At 48.5% G+C, this 16,699-nt stretch overlaps 1 long non-coding RNA gene across 1 annotated transcript in view; it reads left to right on the top strand.

The window, feature by feature from the left end:
• The window catches only part of LOC310769260, a 38,197-nt gene continuing 21,498 nt past the window's right edge, over window positions 1-16,699 (top strand). The window contains exon 1 of the long non-coding RNA XR_014551584.1: window positions 1-187. This is a non-coding gene — a long non-coding RNA (uncharacterized lncRNA). The remainder of the gene's footprint in view (window positions 188-16,699) is intronic.

Raw genomic sequence — 16,699 nt, 5'->3', positions numbered from 1 at the left:
CTCCGCTCACCCAGAAATAGTACCTCGGGTTAAGAACTTTGCTTCAGGATGAGAACAGAAATCGTGCTCTGGCGGTGCGGCAGCAGCAGGAGGCCCCATTAGCTAAAGTGGTGCTCCAGATTAAGAACAGTTTCAGGTTAAGAACGGATCTCCAGAACGAATTAAGTACTTAACCCGAGGTACCACTGTATTTTGGTGAGCACATCAGAACCAGAGTTGCTGTCTATCTTGAGAGACAATGGAGTGTGCTTCCGGGGGTGAAGGCAAACGGCCGTGTTAGCAGCACTGAAGTGACCTCGCTGGGGCGCAAGCCTGGGCAGTGTGGATGGAGGTCCGGGGCTGCTCAGTTGACAAGACCCCCCTCTCGGCCTCTCTGATGTGGTCCAATGGAAAGCTGAGCAAGATGTTGGGCACCAGCTTGGCTGAGGAGTTGACGGAAGGAGGCGTACAAGGCACCATCCAACCGCCTTAGGGACAACTTCAGAATTGTGTAGGGTTTACTCCGGAGTCTTTTCTGCTCCCCAAGATATCCTGCAAGGCAACAGAGGGTTAGGATCAGAGTTTCCCTTCTCCTAGAAGGGCCATCTTCCCAGCCCCACCTGCCCTTAGAACGAAAGCAGCTTTTGGTATAAAATAGCATGGGTGTCCTGAACTTCCGGACACGGGTGGCGCTGTGGGTTACACCACAGAGCCTAGGGCTTGCCAATCGGAAGGTTGGTGGTTCCAGTCCCCGCGACGGGGTGAGCTCCTGTTGCTTAGTCCCTGCTTCTGCCAACCTAGCAGTTCGAAAGCATGCAGTGCAAGTAGATAAATAGGTACCACTCCAGCGGGAAGGTAAATGGCGTTTCCATGCGCTGCTCTGGTTCGCCAGAGGTGGCTTAGTCATGCTGGCCACATGACCCGGAATATGTACGCCGGCTCCCTCGGCCAATAAAGCAAGATGAGCGCCGCAACCCCAGGGTCGGCCACGACTGGACTTAATTGTCAGGGGCCCCTTTAACTTTTACCTGAACTTTCAGGCCCCTAGGAACAAATAGTTCAGTTAATTGATCTATTTCATCCTTCTCCAGGACGTGGGTGGCGCTGTGGGTTAAACCACAGAGCCTAGGGCTTGCCGATCAGAAGGTCAGCGGTTCAAATCACCGCGAGGGGGTGAGCTCCCGTTGCTCGGTCCCTGCTCCTGCCAACCTAGCAGTTCAAAAGCACCTCAAAGTGCAAGTAGATAAATAGGTACCGCTCCGGCGGGAAGGTAAACGGCGTTTCCGTGCGCTGCTGTGGTTCGCCAGAAGCGGCCTAGTCATGCTGGCCACATGACCCAGAAGCTGTACGCCGGCTCCCTCGGCCAGTAAAGCAAGATGAGCGCCGCAACCCCAGAGTCGGCCACGACTGGACCTAATAGTCAGGGGTCCCTTTACCTTTTTATCCTTCTCCAACTGGTGCTGTTCTAGATGTTTTGGACAACAGCTGTTGTGCTGGTTTGGACAGATGGTGTTATTGTGACCCGAAATGTCTGATGGGCCCCGGGATGCGAGAGGCTGACTTAGGATCACATGCTGTTTCTAACAGCCTAACCCGCCCCAAAATGCAGAGCTTAAAGGCAACCGGCCTTCCCCTTCATCTCTCAGCACCCTGGCTTTTAGAGGTAGACTGCCTTTGAAGAGGGAGGCTCCACTAAGCCTTCCTGGCATTGCAAGGGGGTCCTGCAACATGGCTGCGTCCAAAATGAACTGTAGGTGTCCGGTAACAATGAAAGTGGCCTCGCAGGCATCCCTCTGGCATTCCCACCGGCTTTGGAAGACGGCCTTGTTTTCGTTTGTTTGTCTGTTTTCAAAACATTTTATTCATTTTATAACAAAAATAAAAAACACAAACAGAAAAGACAAACAATACGAACAAATTCTTGTCATATCCATATTTTTCTAATCATTATTAAATGGGCTTCCCCAAGTCCCACCTATCTGTTTTTCATTATTCTTCATCTTTAGCAGTTTACATATATCATACCATGGTAATTTCTAACCATCTTTCCCCCTCCCCCCCACTTACTTTAACCATAAAAAACTTCACATTTTATCACTTAAAAAATACACTAACTTCTACTTCCACCCCTACCGCCTATATCCACTTCCAAAGCTATTCTAAAATTTAAATATTAACATATTTTTTCAAATATTCCTTAAACTTCTTCCAATCTTCTTCCACCATCTCTTCTCTCTGGTCTCGGAGTCTCCCGGTCAGTTCGGCAGGGAGACGGCCTTGTTGAATCTGTGTCAGGAATACAGTTTGCGTGGCAAAGAAGAAGAAAGGGATTTTGTTTCCTGTTTTGTCCTCCTGTGCAGCAATGTGTACACGTCCTCACTTGCTGGTCCTGCTCATCCTCACAGGTTTGTTTGTTTTCTGACTGCGCTCAAATCCGTCGCTTGCACCCATTGCCAGAGGCACCACCTGCCATTTGCCCCCTTACGGCACGTCTGCCAGTTTGCCTCTTGTTGATGGCGCACGGCCTTTGAGCCCCAGATGCTGAGCACCTGAGCTGTGCGGTTGGCAGGCTGTTGACGAAAACACAGTGATATTTTTGCAAGTCAGAACAAGCCTTGCGGTGGCGGCAGGCCTGCGGGATTTGCAGACTCACAGAAGAGGCCTTGTTGCAGCAGCTGCAGACAAAGAAGATGCTTTCTCCCTGTTGGCTAAATGCCTCACGATTTAGTGCGGAGTGGAGCTTTCTATAAATCATTTAAAGCAGGCCTTACGCACTCCAGTGTTGAAAGGGTTCTTGGATAAAAGAAGTATTGACTTGCCTGCTGGATGCCCAAGTGCACTTGAAGAGGCGGGGAGACTTTTAACCTGAACATGCATTTGGGAACCCCTTTTCTGAACCTTGTGCCTTATACCTGCATGGTGGTCATGCTCCTGCTGCGACCCACCTGGGATTGGCCGCGACCTGCCAATTGAAGGCCAGGGGTCTAGCGGGTGGCGTTGGACTTTCCTGCCAACTTCCGGTGTGCCTGCCAGGAAAAAGGTAAAGGTAAAGGTGCCCCTGACCATTAGGTCCAGTCGCAGATGACTCTGGGGTTGTGGCGCTCATCTCACTCTATAGGCCAAGGGAGCCGGCGTTTGTCCGCAGACAGCTTCTGGGTCATGTGGCCCACAGCGCCGCCCATGTCTTGGCAATTCTAAATCAAGAACAGAGAACCTCGGGCTTCAGGAGCGAAATACGCCCCACCAGCAGCAGAGTGTTTTTGTGTCAGGAGTGGGTCAGTAATAAATCACACGGGATAAGTGAACTCTCTATTAGGAGAAACAAGGTCTGCTCAGAAGTGCTAGGTCTACTGAGCACAGCAACTCTTCTTGGCAGTTCTTGCCCCTATGAGGCACTTGTGGAGACTGAAGGTGCCCACCTTCCCTCAGCTGCCTAAGTCTCCTCCTCCCCAGGTCCTTCCCAAGCAATCTGAGACTATGCCGGTGTGCCTGATTTTTATCCTCTCATTTCAGTCCTCTCCTGGTCCTGGGAGACCAGCAGGAGGAGAGCTTGCTGCAGCAGGAGGGGGAGACACACTGTCTTCTTCACCAGCCAGTCTTCCTGCACAAAGGTCAAAAGTCAACCGTTTAGGGCGGTGCAGGAAGTGTCTCCCCCCCGGCCCGGCACTGAGCAGGGGACACAAAATTGAGAAGATCTATTTAAGGGTGCCAATTGTTGGCCTCACACAGGGTGCCATATTACAAAACGTTACCCCAGTGCACCCCTGTTTTTGCCCTGCCTGCTTTTGTCCCTGGCCCCGCCCCTGAAAGGGTATATGGCACACGGGGTTCCAGTTCTCAGGTTATTTCAACAGAGGTTTGCTGCCTCCTTATCCTAACATAGCGAAGCTCGCCTTGCATTGCCTGTTCCTCCTGCATTTCCCGACATGCAAGTCCAGTCTTTTTTCTGACGTCGCGCTAAGCCCGCCAGCGATTTCCAGAAGCGAGATCTGCCGCCATCGTTTCCTGCGCAGGCTCTCAGCCACTGGAGTTAATTTCCTCTGTGAAGCATGGCAGTGTGTGTGTGTATCTTCTGTTGCCTTCTGTTCATCCCTGTGCTGTACCAGAAATACAGTACTGCGCATCGTGCGTGTCCAACGCCCTTGGCTTTCCAGTATTTGTCAGAAAAAAGCCCATTCCCATTGGCTTCCTTCTTGCTGAGCTTTTGTTTCTAACTTGTGATGATTAATCCACAGTGGCCAACTTCTCTCTCCCTCCCTCCCATGAAAAGCCATTAGAGCATTTAAATTAAATTTCAGCCCGGGCCTCTCTTGCTCTCTCTGCGTCTTTAGTCTGTGTTTCCTGTTTGCCATGGGCCATTAATGACCCAATGGATCCATTGTAAAAGGCCTTGAGAGGGCTGAGAAATGTGACTGTGAGTGACGTCAGTAGTAGCAGAACAGAGTGTGTAATGTGGTTTCTTGCTTGCCTCATCTCCGGGTCTTGGGTTTGGCCTTGGAGACCTCCTGAGGACCCTGACGAAAACCCAGCTTGCCCCGTGCCCGGTTACAGAATCATAGAATTGTAGACTTGGAAGCAAGGGTGCCAATTTGAATACAAAATATCGTTGCCCTCGCCCCACATAATCGATCGTATGAGGCAGTGCACACACACCATTTGAATGGGAATGCCCATCAACTTTGTGGGGGCCCAGCCCCCTCAAATCTTCTACTGTGGGGGCTGAAGCCCCTGGGAGTTGGCTCCCATGCTTTCAAGGGACCCCGAGGGTCATCTAGTCCAACCCCCTGCAATGCAGAAATCTTTTGCCCAACACGGGACTCGAACCCACAGCCCTAAGACTCTCATGCTCCGCCGACTGAGCTAGACCCTGAACTCGGGCTTTGGAAAGTCTGAAGCCTAAAGCCTGAGCCTGCGTAGACGTGGTGTGTGTGTGTGTGTCTAGCCTTGTGGAGAGCAAGGTTTCAGTACCTCCGTTAATTCTGCTGTCCACACTCTCCCCTCCTTCAGTCTGGGTTTCCTCCTACCTAGGCCTCTCCCTTTTCAGAGTAGCCTTGGTATGAGAAAACCCAGACAATAGAGCAAAGGCAAGTCACAGGAAGTTCTCTATCTTCATTAAACGACAGCATGGACGAGACCTTAGCTGGAGGCAAGAACCCTCTGCGTGTCAACAAGGCCGCCATAAACGAGGAGGAAACTTCTGTCTCTCTCTGCCCAACTTGAGGTCTGCTCCCTTTCCCGTTACCTCTTATGGAACGAGCAGGTGCAGGATTGTCACACCGTTTTATTTTTAACCGCTGGTGTCCTCCTCCCCCCCCCCCCCGTTCAGTTGCAAACTCACCTTATTGCCTCCTCACGTTCTTTGTGGTTGCTGTCACACGAAAATGTGACTCAGGCCCAGAGCAAAGCATGCATCTCCCTTGACATCTATGCGCCTCAACTCCTTTTCCCTCAGCCCCGTTTGTCTTCCCACGGAAGAGATAGAGCTGTTTCGTTAGACAGGGCTTGTGGGGGTTCCTTCGAGCCCAAGGTAGCATTCTTCCTAAAGCTGCTTTTTTGCATATATGTGTTTGTGCAGGGTGGTTTTTTCCTGCCCCCTCCATGATCAGACATTCCTGCTGCTGCCTCTGGCCACGTGGGATGGGTGTTGAGCTGTGGTCTAAACCACTGAGCCTCTTGGGCTTGCCGATCAGAAGGTCGGCGGTTCGAATCCCCGCGACGGAGTGAGCACCCGTTGCTCTGTCCCAGCTCCTGCCAACCTAGCAGTTCGAAAGCACACCAGTGCAAGTGGATAAATAGATACCACCACGACAGGAAGGTAAACGGCGTTTCCGTGCGCTCTGGTTTCCGTCACGGTGTCCTATTGCACCAGAAGCAGTTTAGTCCTGCTGGCCACATGACCCGGAAAGCTGTCTGTGGACAAACACCAGCTCCCTCGGCCTGAAAGCAAGATGAGCGCCGCAACCCCAGTCGCCTTTGTCTGGACTTAACCATCCAGGGGTCCTTTACCTTTTTACCATCAAGGCAGGACTTCAGGGTCCTCACTCAGCAGAAGTTGCCACCCGTCCCTAGAAAAACGTGATCGCCCCGTTTTTTGGACGAAAGTGTCCCCTGTCCCATTTGGACTTCAAACAGGACACCATATTTCCTGTTTTTGAGATTGGCCGGCCCAAAACAACAATACAGAGAAGGGGGAAGGAGTGGCGTTCTCTCCCTCCCTCGCCCCCTGGAGGTCATATGTGGGGAACTCCCCCTCCGCAAAGTGGGGGGAGGATTTGGTGTCATGCGAGTGTGTGTGTGCCCCCCAATCCCCACCTTCCGGCCTGTCCTTTCTTTTGCCTGACCTGTCCCGTATTTTGCCTGACCAAAGATGGCAACCTTACGCCCAGTGATTGGCTCCACCACATTTTGAATCAACAAGAAGTGGGAAGAAGGAGGGCCATTTGGGCAGGGCCTCAGGCTCAACAGAAGCCTCAGGTTTATAATAAATAATAATAATAATTTTCTATTTATACCCTGCCTTTCCTGGTTCAAAAACCGGGTTCAGGGCGGCTAACAACAAATTTAAAACACTTTAAAACACTTAATTATAAAAGCAGCATAAAATACAGGATAAAAACATGAATAACAATAAAATTCAAAAATCAATTAGATAATCCCCAGGGCTAGCTGGCTGAATTGGTCCTACTTGGGCCATCGAGGAGGCCAGGGGAGAATTAGCTGTGGGGTTTTGTTGTTGTTTAGTCGTTTAGTCGTGTCTGACTCTTTGTGACCCCATGGACCAGAGCACGCCAGGCACTTCTGTCTTCCACTGCCTCCCGCAGTTTGGTCAGACTCATGCTGGTAGCTTCGAGAACATTGTCCAGCCATCTCATCCTCTGTCGTCCCCTTCTCCTTGTGCCCTCCATCTTTCCCAACATCAGGGTCTTTTCTAGGGAGTCTTCTCCTCTCATGAGGTGGACAAAGTATTGGAGCCTCAGCTTCACGATCTGTCCTTCCAGTGAGCGCTCAGGGCTGATTTCCTTCCGAATGGAGAGGTTTGATCTTCTTGCAGTCCATGGGACTCTCAAGAGTCTCCTCCAGCACCATAATTCAAAAGCATCAATTCTTCGGCGATCAGCCTTCTTTATGGTCCAGCTCTCACTTCCATACATCACTACTGGGAAAACCATAGCTTTAACTATACGGACCTTTGTTGGCAAGGTGATGTCTCTACTTTTTAAGATGCTGTCTAGGTTTAGAGACCTAGACAGGGGTTAGAGACGTGTTAATTTTTTTCTTCTTTCTTTTGCATTTGATCATAGAATCATAGAGCTGGCAGGGTCTCTGAGGGTCATCTGGTCCAACACCCTACAATGCAGGAATCTCAACTAAAGCACCCATGACAGATGGCCATACGGCCTCTGCTTAAAAACCTCCAAGGAAGGAGAGTCCACAACTTTCCCAAGGGAGTCAGTTCCACCGTCAAACAGCTCTTACTGTCAGAAAGTTCTTCCTGATGTTTAGTTGGAATTTCCTTTCTTGCATCTTGGATCCATTGGTTTGAGTCCTAGCCTCCGGGGCAGGAGAAAACCAGCTTGCTCCATCTTCCATGGGACAGCCCAAACTTGCTTTCCTGCACACGGGACCAAAATGTGTCACGATCTTAATAATAATAATAAATTTTATTTATACACTGCCCTCCCCAGCCAAGACCTGGCTCAGGGCAGCTAACACCAGGTAAAAACAATTGATTAAAATACAACGTGAAAACAAGATTTAGTGCAACATTAAAATGCAGCCTCATTTCAGGAGGAACTCAAATCAAAAACATTTTGGGGATGAAAACATCAAATCTTCACCAAGGCCGACTATCCAGACTGGTCCTACGTGGGCCAGAAAAAAGCCAGGGAAGTCCCCAAATAGGAGTTCCATCACAGAAGGAGAAAGGAAAAAGGAAATAGGGGAAGGGGATCAAGTTGATTCCAAGCCAAAGGGCAGGCGGAACAACTCCGTCTTACAGGTCCTGCAGAAAGAAATCAGATCCTGCAGGGCCCTGGTCTCATGAGACAGAGCGTTCCACCAGGCCGGAGCCAGTGTTGAAAAGGCCCTGCCTCTGGTTGAGGCTAATCTGACTTCCTTAGGGCCCGGGAACACTAGGGTGTTGCTATTTATGGACCGTAAGGTCCTCCACGGGACATACCGGGAGAGGCGGTCCTGTAGGTACGAGGGTCCTAGGCCATGAAGGGCTTTAAAGGTCAAAACCAGCACCTTAAATCTGACCCTGTACTCCATCTTGCAGCTTTAGGGTTGCTCTGCAGAGTTTAAGAGATGTGATTTGATAAAAGGGCATTCTTTGAGCACCGGTGTGAGGGCTGCTGCGCTGGCATAAGGTTGAGAGTAACAGAGGCGTGATATGAAATGTGTCGACACAGCTGGACCAGTAGAAGCTTGCTGGGGCAAGAGTTTGCACAGAGCGGGCAGGATCAGACCTACAGCAGAAGAGTGCCAAGAGCCATCGCAACTTCCCATGGCTTCTCTTGCACAACTAGCACAACTGGCACACTGCTAAGCGATTTCAAACCAGCACAGCATTGAATTCCTCTGTTATGTACCGAGTTGAATAGGATCCAAACTGCAGCAGTCTGATTGGTCCTAGAACAATAGGATCCAAAAGGCAGCAGTCTGATTGGTCCTAGAACAATAGGATTCAGAATGCAGCAGTCTGATTGGTCCTAGAACAATGCAGCAGTATGATTGGTTGGCAGGAACCACCCAATCATGCTCCAGATAGAAGTGAATCCACAACTTGATTGGCTTACAGTAGAATTCCGGAATTAGCCAATCATGTGCAGCCCATTGTGTAAATAATGTATATAAAGCGGATACTTTGAGGGGACTTTCATTCATTCATTCCACCTCACCGCTATGAGCTGAATAAAGAGCATGAAATCACTTTGCGACTCTGAGTATATTTCATCCTCCCATAATTTTTGGGTTCACCGGCTGCCAAGTGCTTTTTCCTCATCTGCCTGCTATGCAAGCAATGGCACTCATCCCCTGAACATCAGCAGGAGAGAGTGGTTGGCTTGTTGTTTTAAAGTTATAAAACAGCAGAATTAGGTGGGAAGGAGATAGCAGAGTCAACAAGTGCCCAACGACCTGTAAAATTTGATGAGCTGATGTCTACCCTTGTGGGTAGAATGGATGGTTTGGTCTAGAACTTTTCTCCCTGACATGCTAGATATTTTTTGCTTTCAGGGAATGTTTCCCCTTCATTTCCCCCCATAGAAGATTACAGTGGTACCTCCGGTTGCAAACGGGATCTGCTCCAGAGGTCCGGCCGCATCCCGAGGAATTCCCAACTGGAGGACCGCTTCTGCGCATGCGCGCATGGTGAAACCTGGAAAAATACTTCCGGGTTTGCCGCGTTCGCATCCTGAAGTTTACGTATCCAGAGGGATACGTAAGCGGAGGTACGACTGTATTTTAAAATGTCAATCTCCCACCTACAGCACTCTTAAAAGGATCACCATGGGTCCTACTTTGTAAAGGTAAAGGGACCCCTGACCATTAGGTCCAGTCGCAGACGACTCTGGGGTTGCGGCGCTCATCTCGCTTACTGGCCGAGGGAGCCGGCGCACAGCTTCCGGGTCATGTGGCCAGCATGACTAAGCCGCTTCTGGCGAACCAGAGCAGCGCACGGAAACGCCGTTTACCTTCCCGCCGGAGTGGTACCTATTTTTCTACTTGCACTTTGAGGGGCTTTCGAAATGCTAGATTGGCAGGAGCAGGGACCGAGCAACGGGAGCTCACCCTGTCGCGGGGATTCAAACTGCCGACCTTCTGGTCGGCAAGTCCTAGGCTCTGTGGTTTAACCCACAGCGTCACCTGCGTCCCACTTTGTAGAGTACAGTCCTCTATTTGAAGGTGTCCTCTGTTTGAAGGGCCATCTGGTTCAGCTGAAAGATATTTCAAGTTAAAGAAGAAAGCTGGATGTGTGTATGGCTTCAAGTTCCCCATCTACGCTGAGCCCCTTGGGTTGTAGATTGAAGGTCAAAGCCTTCCCCACTACGACATCGCACTTGTATTTTAAGCTGTAGCCATCATTTAGACATATGCATCTATCAGATAAATTGGCGTTTGCAAAACGTATGCAGATCGGTGTCCTCTCTTATTTTGGCTGGGCATTTCTGCGGGTTTTTTTGGGATGGAGTCACTGCCGTGTTGCAGTCCTGCGCCCTTTCGTTTGGCTACCTGCGTAGGCAAGACCTGAGACGTCTTCCTGATAGGAATCTGTCCCTTGGGTGAGCCATGGGGGACCAGCCCTGTGACTGAACACATGGGAAAAGAGGATGGCAGTTGCCTGTTGCCAGGGGGCCGTTCCGCGCTTGCGTAAGGATTCCACAAACGAGTGGAATTGCATTGTATTTTGCAATATCGGGCAATGACTGCTGATACTGCTTGAGAAACCTGGAGGTGAGGCTGCTGCCATCTCTCACCGCATCCCAGCGGAAGCCTTGGCTCACCTCCTCTGACGCTTGCCCAAGTGGAAGAAGAAACCCAACCTCGGAGCCGATCACGCAGATCAGTGCCAGAATTCTCCCACCCACAGCCTCCACAAGTCTATGCCAGCATTCTCCAACCTGGAGATGTTTTAGAGTACAAGAAAAGGCTGTCATTGGCAGCAGCTTCTCTGGATATTTTAAGCAGTTTTAATAGCGCAGGAGATTAACGAATATATGATGCTCTCTTCTGCTGTGTCATAACGCTGGTCCATCAAGTCAAGGGCTTATCTGCTGTGACTGGCAGTGGTCTTTGGAGTCTCAGGCAGATGTTTTTCCTCTAGCTCTGATATTTGGGGTCCTTTTAGCAGGGTATACAGATGCCTGCTTCTTGGGAGAAAAGCAATGACAAACCTAGACAGCATATTAAAAAGTAGAGACATCACCTTGCCAACAAAGGTCCCTATAGTAAAAGCTATGGTTTTTCCAGTAGTGATGTATGGAAGTGAGAGCTGGACCATAAAGAAGGCTGATCACCGAAGAATTGGTGGTTTAATCATAGAATCATGGCAGGGGGTTGGAGTAGATGACCCTTGGCTTCGCTTCCAACTCTGCAATTCTACGACAAGTCTCTCTCTCTCTCCCTAAACCCACCCCAGGCTCTTCTGTAATGCACAGAGGTCAGCTCAATTAAGCAACCCAGGTGAGCAAACGGAAGTGGTGTTTCAGCTAACACATAATTAACCTGTTGCCAACTCTAAACAGATAAAGGTCACACACGCACGCACAACACCTCTTGTTTTCTATTTGGCTGAAACTGCTCCAGAAATGCAGCGTGACCAATAATAATAATAATAATAATGCCAGCTAAGCTTGCCTCCTGTTTGCAACTGAGAAGAAAAAGTTGCCGTGTTTTTTGCGCACACAGGAAACTGCTGAATTCCTAAAATAAAGGTGCCAATTTTGAAGGTATTTTTAAAAAGGCGGGGCGGGTGAGAGAGCCAACCCTGGCAAAGGAAGACTCAGAATTTTCTTCATTTGTCTTTGCCTTATAGGGTTGTTGAAAAGGCTCTTTAAAAACACCGGTACTGGACCTAGGTAATAAGGGCTCCTGCCACACTTGTTTAGCTAACTTTGGGCACCCACTTGATTTTACAAATCTTGTTCTTCAGTTGTTTGGGAGGAAGAGGGACAACAGCCAGAAATAACCTTCAAACTCTTGCAATGCACATGTCAACAGACTGAACTTGTTTTGCACAAACAGTCCTCTTTGCCTGGGGTCTTTCCCACATACTTCACGGTAACCTCCACCTCTAACCATTAGCACACTCTTCTTCCACCATCCCCCTCTCTGAAAATTTCCACGCAGTGTCCTTCTAAAGCAGGGGTCAGCAAACTTTTTCAGGAGAGGGCCGGTCCACTGTCCCTCAGACCATGTGGTGGGCCGGACTATATTATGAAAAAAAAATATGAACAAATTCCCATGCCCCACAAATAACCCAGAGATGCATTTTAAATAAAAGCACACATACTACTCATGTAAAAACACCAGGCAGGCCCCACAAATAACCCAGAGATACATTTCAAATAAAAAGACACATTCTACTCATGTAAAAACACGCTGATTCCCGGACCATCCGTGGGCTGGATTGAGAAGGCGGGCCTTAGGTTGCCTACCCCTGTTCTAAAGGGTGATGAATTTACACAGTGGCTGAGTCTCAGGATCAACCCAAACCCTTGAACGGATTTGTTACTAGAGCCCGACTGTTTGGTTTGTTCCAATAAGGTATTGCTGTCAATTATTTGTCACTCCCTCTAATAGCAAGCTCAGGTGGCTGAGTGCTGGTCTATTCCGCTGCAGTTCGGTTCATGAAACGAAATTGCGTTCTTCATTTTCCCATATGCTGTGTTGGAATCGTTTGCATGTAAACGTCCTATTGCTCCACACCATTTATTTAAACACAAAGGAAATACAATGCAAAGGACGCGAGGGGACATCATCAATTGCATATTGTTTGTGGACGGAACAATTGCATTTGCCGGCTCGATTTACGATCTGGTGATGAGATGAATAAGCGAACATCGGGCATTTCTGCTAACGCTTCCGTCAGAATTCTGCAGCATCCCTAGTGGTTGCTGCACATGCAGGGAAAACTCTATAGAACATTGTAGGAATTTTAAGAGATATTTTATCAGGTAGCCCCCAATAAGAAGGAACCTGCCGTTTTGTTTAAAGATGCACGTCTGGTTTTCCATCGCAGTCTTCCTGCCTCATGAACCAAGCAATGCTGGACGAGACAAGTTCAATGATCTTAAAGTTTGATTAGGTGGCCGTTGTAACTAATGGAATAACAGGCGTCTGTTCTAGGCTTAGTGGAACCCTGACCTGCAGAAATATCGGGGTGGGGATGTACTGCAACATTTTATTGCAGGCTGTACAGTGGTACCTCGGGTTACATACGCTTCAGGTTACATATGCTTTAGGTTACAGACTCCACTAACCCAGAAATAGTACCTCGGGTTAAGAACTTTGCTTCAGGATGAGAACAGAAATCGTGTTCTGGCAGCAGGAGGCCTCATTAGCTAAAGTGGTGCTTCAGGTTAAGAACAGTTTCAGGTTAAGTACGGACCTCCAGAATGAATTAAGTTCTTAACCCGAGGTACCACTGTACTTGTAAAATACCTACTGTTGTGCTCAGTGCTATTTTTATAGAAAAAAGGGTGCTGGAACTTACCACAAAATCCTCCCTTGTTCTCTTATAATGGCAATGTCGCGCACCTGAGAGGTGTCAGAACTGAGTCCCGGTGAGTTCCCACTGGGGGAAAAAAGCTCTGGTTTGTTAGACACTGAGCAGAGTTCTAAATAGCTACTTCTAAAGCTTTGCAAAAGTTGGTTCTCCTTTCTCGCATGTCAGAAATTTGGGGTATCTGTGGACGACGGGAGGAGTGCGTGCAAAACGAAGCGGGCTTGCAACTTTTCTCGAAAGTTTTTATTTTATTTTATTTGAAAGTGTCACGGGTAATTACAACTGCCGTGTGAACAAAACAAGTCGGAACGGAGGTTATATAAAAGAAGAGCCCCTGGTTATGAATCGAAGGTCAAACCTCCATAAAATCAGCAGCTGAGCTGAAGGCGATGTAAACAGACTTGTTGGATTAGGAGGTCCTTCCAAAAATATTATGAATTTCTCGGGGAGATTTGTGGAGGAAGAATCTTAACTGGTTTTGCACATTCTGGAGCGACTCCGTCACAAGGGCGGGTCATAAACCAAAGACCTTTACAGCTAAGCACCTAGCTCAGCCATCGACTATTGGAATTTGCTTACAAAGGACACCTATGTATAAACATGACCAAGTGGATTAAATTGCCAAACTGAAATGTGCAATTTAAAGATCAAAGAGAGCATAGTTGTGGCCTTTCCTTTTCCCCCAATGCCACTCTCTAGCAATTTTGTGGTCTCTGCTGTCACCGGCTTATCTTGATCAGCAGGGAGAAAACTCAGATTGCAACCAGCTGAACACCCCAAACGAGGCAATAATTATGGGGCTGAGTAACTGTTTATGCAAATCTCTGTTTCGCCATCAACCCCCTCCGTTGTGTTTCACGATCTTGCTTTCGGTCAGGTGCTTGAGATATTCCATATTTTCGAATTGTCGGCTAAACATAAGCTGTGCGCGCACCATACATTTAAAGCACACACAGCCCCCCCCCAATAATCATTCTGGGAACTGTAGTTTGTTAAGGGTGCTGGGAATTTAGATCTGCGATGGGGAAACTACAGTTCCCAGTATTCTTGGGCGGCAGAGGGAGAATGTGCTTTAAATGTATGGTGTGCATAGAATGTGGCATGGGGGGGCGCTCTATAGCGGTGCTGGGAGACCTGTTTCTTTTGGGATAGCTCATTTGGTAGAGCAGGAGGCTCTTAATCTGAAGGTTGTGGGTTCGAGTCTCACACTGAGCAAGAGATTCCTGCATTGCATGGGGTTGGACTGGATGATTTGCATGGTCCCTTCCAACTCTACGTGATTCTAAGAGCGAAGACCCTTGGGAACTTTGCTCTCAGAAGTTCTTTCTCTCTCTCTCTCTCTCTCCCCTATTTTTTTTATCCCTCTTTCTACTCTGACACCTACCCTTCGAACTCTTCCATCCCACCTGAGACTATTAGCAGGGAGAGAGAGTGTACACTTGCCAGAGGTCCAAGCCAATGACTTCGAAAGTGCTTTTCCAATGAGGCTGAGGGCCTCAGATAACTGTAGCTTTTCAGAGTAATCCCCCTTCTCCTTAACACTTAGTGGTGGACCCAAAATGGTTTTTTTCTGCCATATTTCCAACCCCATCCCTTCTGCCATACAAGACACACCGCCCACTCCTTGCTTCAGACGGCCTCGCAAATATTTATCTCGCTTGTCCAGGCTTCCCCCCACCCTTTAATTCCCCAAATTATCACCAAATTCCGTTTCTTTATAAAGCAGTTTTACGAAACATTTTTTAACGTCGTGTTTTTGCACACGGCTTAGAGGTGGCTTTTTTTCTTAAAAAAAGTTGCGCTTTACAACTGCTTTCAAATAAATACGTTATTTGTTTCCAAAAAGTATACCCTGCTTGATTGGGTTTTTTTAAATTTAAAAACACCCCCCCCCTAAAAAAACCCCAAATCTGAAAATGGTTTATATGCCTACTGTGTGTCTCTTGCGGGAGCTTCCTTCCATGGTATAACATTTTATTATTATTATTTATTAAATTTGTATAACGCCCTATACCCATAGATCTCAGGGCGGTTCACAACAATATAAAAACCACAAAATACATAATAATAACCAGAACAGAAACAAACCAATAACAAACCCTTCCACAACACATTTAAAAAGGCATTGAGTGTCAATCAACCCAAGGCCTGACTGAAGAGAAATGCTTTCTCCTGGAGCCTAAAGACATGTAATGAAGACACCAGGCGAGGCTCCCTTGGGGACAGCATCCCACAAGAGGGGAGCCACCGCAGAAAAGGCCCTGTCTCGTGTTGACACCCTCAGGACCTCTTATGGGGGTGGCACATGAAGAAAGGCCTCAGGTGATGATTGCAGGGTCCAAGTCAGTTTATATGGGGAGAGGTGGTTCTTGAGACATTGCGGTCCTGAGCCGTTTAAGGCTCTATAGGTCAAAACCTATATGGAGGCAGTGAGAGATTTTACTTTCTTGGGTTCCATGATCACTGCAGATGGTGACAGCAGTCACGAAATTAAAAGACGCCTGCTTCTTGGGAGAAAAGCAATGACAAAAAGCAGAGACATCACCTTGCCAACAAAGGTCCGTATAGTTAAAGCTGTGGTTTTCCCAGTAGTGATGTATGGAAGTGAGAGCTGGACCATAAGGAAGGCTGACTGCCGAAGAATTGATGCTTTTGAATTATGGTGCTGGAGGAGACTCTTGAGAGTCCCATGGACTGCAAGAAGATCAAACCTCTCCATTCTGAAGGAAATCAGCCCTGAGTGCTCACTGGAAGGACAGATCCTGAAGCTGAGGCTCCAATACTTTGGCCGCCTCATGAGAAGAGAAGACTCCCTGGAAAAGACCCTGATGTTGGGAAAGATGGAGGGCACAAGGAGAAGGCGACGACAGAGGACGAGATGGTGGGACAGTGTTCTCGAAGCTACAAACATGAGTCTGACCAAACTGCGGGAGGCAGTGGAAGACAGGAGTGCCTGGCGTGCTGTGGTCCATGGGGTCACGAAGAGTTGGACACAACTAAACAACAACAACAATGTCAAAACCAGCACTTTGAATTGGGCCTGGAAACTGGCAGCCAGAGCAGTCGGGCCAAGATCGGTGTCATATGCCTGAAACCGTCTTGCCTTGTTGAGCAACCTGGCCGCCAAATTCTGCGCCGGCTGGAGTTTCCAAACCATCTTCAGAGGCCGCACGTAAAAGCATTCCTACAGAACTTGATCTACTTGACCCTGAGGACCCACACCTCCAGAAAGCCCCTATTAAAAAGCCCCTCAGGCACTCACAAATCTCCCCACGCTGCTTCTGCACCTCCAAGCCCGAAATCCTGAGAATTGCTACCGCAGAGAGGCGATGTGGTGCTACACCAGTTGAACTCTCAGCCAGTTATGCAACCGTTTCAAGGCGTGCTAGGTGGCCGAGACAGGAGGGAACACCTGCCCTGTGTGTTTTCCGAAACTGGTTGTGGATGCCCCAGGCCACATCCCGAGGTGTGTTTTCTGTAAGTCCCTTAGTT

The sequence above is a fragment of the Podarcis filfolensis genome (genome assembly GCF_964270895.1).
Source record: "Podarcis filfolensis genome assembly, chromosome: 8".
Classification (NCBI taxonomy): domain Eukaryota; kingdom Metazoa; phylum Chordata; class Lepidosauria; order Squamata; family Lacertidae; genus Podarcis; species Podarcis filfolensis.
The sequence above is the reverse complement of the archived record's forward strand: the minus strand, read 5'-3'. Positions and strand labels throughout refer to the sequence as shown.